Here is a 2,854-nt window from a genome sequence, read left to right on the forward strand (position 1 = left end):
CCTTTCCATTTCAATTGATCACTGCAAGCAAGAGGAAGAGAAAGCAAGTAAATCCAGATCAAGATCAAGTGAATTTGAAGCAACTCGAAGGTGATTTTTCAGAAACTTCATCTCTTCGATTCTTTCTCAATTCTTCACCATTCTTTATGATTTTTGGTTGGATGAAGTCCTACCAATGTAGGCAATAAGATTAAGTTGCTTTGAGATCAAATCGAAGCAACTCAGTTCATGATCCTCAAAATTCAAATCCGTCTATCATTCTATATACTTGGAATTGGAGAAAATTGAGGCCAGATTCAAGCTCCTAAGCATTTTTTCTTTAAATCCATGTCCTTGTTTTTCATTTTGGTGGTGGTTGGTGGTGGACCAGTTTGGTGAGGTCCACCGGAGAAGAAAACCTGAGCCCTAGCTCCGGTGGTGTGTTGTCACGCCTCACAACCATCAGATCTGTTTAAAATGTTTTAATCCTGACCTTCACTTCAGATTACCACGCGTATAACATGTTGACTAGAGTGCATGATGGAGTGCGCGTGTGTGGCAATCAGATCTACCACCTCAATTACTGAGGGAGATCTGATGACCCTTGTTTTTTCTCATTTTATTTAATTTCTGATTTTATATTTTAATTAGCTTATTTTGTTTAATTCATATTAAATTTATTTTTAATCCAAAAAATATGGGACTTTCACCAAAAATCTTTAAATATTTTCATGTTTCATTTTCTGAATGAAAAATAAATTTTGGATTAACTTTGATATTTTTCATGAATTAATTGTTTTTATGCATATTTTTAATTGTTTAAAAATACTTCTGACTTTTCAAAAATCATGAAATTTTTTGACTAAGGTCCTTTGACCTTGTTTGACCTAGGATAAATCTCTTGGCCATTTATTTGGTATTTTGAAGAGATTTTAGGTTTTGACCAAATTAAATTGAACTAAAATGCATTTTTAATTTGATTTTTAATTGATTAATTGTGTAAAAATTCTGTAGAGCCATTTTTATGGTCTTTTGATGTTTGACTATTTGTTTGGGCCTTGGTCAAGGTTGATTTGAGTTTTGTTGGATTAAAATAATTGGATTTAGGGGATTGATGAAACGTATATTTCATCTCCCAAAATGAATGAATGATTTTAATTTGATAAAATTCCTCCCATGACCAATTTGTGTTTCTCTCATCTCCCCTCCCTCTTCATCTTCATTCCATTCTCTCCTATCCCTCTCATTGACCAATGAAATCTCAAGATCCTAAGGCTAATTTGTTCATCAATAACCTTGTATTAGATGAACCAATACAAGTATGGATGAGATAGGTCCATCCATTTTGATATTTTCTTTTAGTGTGTGGTATGTTTTAGGAGTTTGGTCCATTATACCAAATATCTAACATGCATTAGCACCTAAATTTTTATTGCCCAGCCTTAGATAGTTATGACTTCTACATAAGTCCAATTACGATTGCTTAACATAGAGTTAAATTTTGATCCTAAAGGCATAACATTCTAGTAAGTGAGATTGTAAGTCTCCCATCTTTCACGGTATTATATGGAAACTTGACATTTTTTTCCTTCCTTTGGAAGATGTCTTGGTTCAAGGATCCATGCTAGTGAATAAATGGTTGAGTGTTCTCCAAATAATGGAGTAATAAATTGAAAAGCAAAATATCACTAACATATAGTTAACCTTAACTAACATTTGACTATTCTTATTAATATTGCTTTATCCTTCAAGTCATTTATTTTTATGCAATTTAATTTCAAGTCATTTACCATTCATTTGTCATTTACATATCATTTAACGTGTTTATGTTTTTGCCATTTTGACTTTGCTTATTTGAGCCATATATTGTGATTATATATATTTGTTTGTGTACTTTTTTTGTGTTTATGGTCTTAGGACCTTAAAATACCTAATAAATAACAAAAAAAACCTAAAAAATGTTAGTGTCGACTATTGGATTTGATATGAACTTTTGGACTTAGGATTAGGCAACATTCCATATGCAAAAGGACTTGGCCAATGCCAACATTTCTGAGACCAAATTATTGTAATTTGAGCTTTCATCTGATGCAAGTATTGGGATCCACTTGAATTCATCTGCTACATTGTCTTGGTGCCAATTGTTATTTTGATTCTGATGCATTGTTCTGAGTTAATCAAGGAGTACTTCATTTGATACATGAGAAGACAAAGAAGACTGCTAGCTATGGGATTTGCTTGCTTGGATGTGGCCATCTTTATTTGATGCCTTGATCTTTATGATGTCTGATATTGCTAATTGCTTCCTGATTATTGCTTAATTCAAAATCCAAAGGAAAAATGAGTTTTCTATATGACATTCTTGTCTGTTGGATTGCATCCCATTGGTCAGATCTTTTCAACTCTTAACTTTTAATTTTATGCTTTGGATTAGTCTCTTCATATTCTACCACTTCTTAAATTTCAAATTTAGACCTACTTTAAATAGAAACTTTGGCCTTATGCCATTGCATTTTTTAACTCTTTTCTTAAATCAAATTTGTAAATAAATCTAATCATATTGACTTAAAATTTAAAAATACAAAAAGAACTAACAATCATTCAAACTTTTGGGCCCTTTGTGCCTCTTTTAACTTAAATTTTGATTAAAAGAAACTGACCCATTTTGAAATTGATACCACGAACTACGAGGTTTTGATCCCTCATTTTTATGTTGGTACGTAGGCATAAGTCCGAATGTCTTGTCAAACACAAAAAAATACAATCAATGAATTCTTTTCTCACCCCCACACTCTATTTTTCTCAAACATCTTTTATACCCAAAACCCATACACACATAAAAAAAGGCTCCCTAGGAGTACCTAGGACACTTTGG

This window comes from Lathyrus oleraceus, chromosome 6, assembly GCF_024323335.1.
Source record: "Lathyrus oleraceus cultivar Zhongwan6 chromosome 6, CAAS_Psat_ZW6_1.0, whole genome shotgun sequence".
NCBI lineage: Eukaryota > Viridiplantae > Streptophyta > Magnoliopsida > Fabales > Fabaceae > Lathyrus > Lathyrus oleraceus.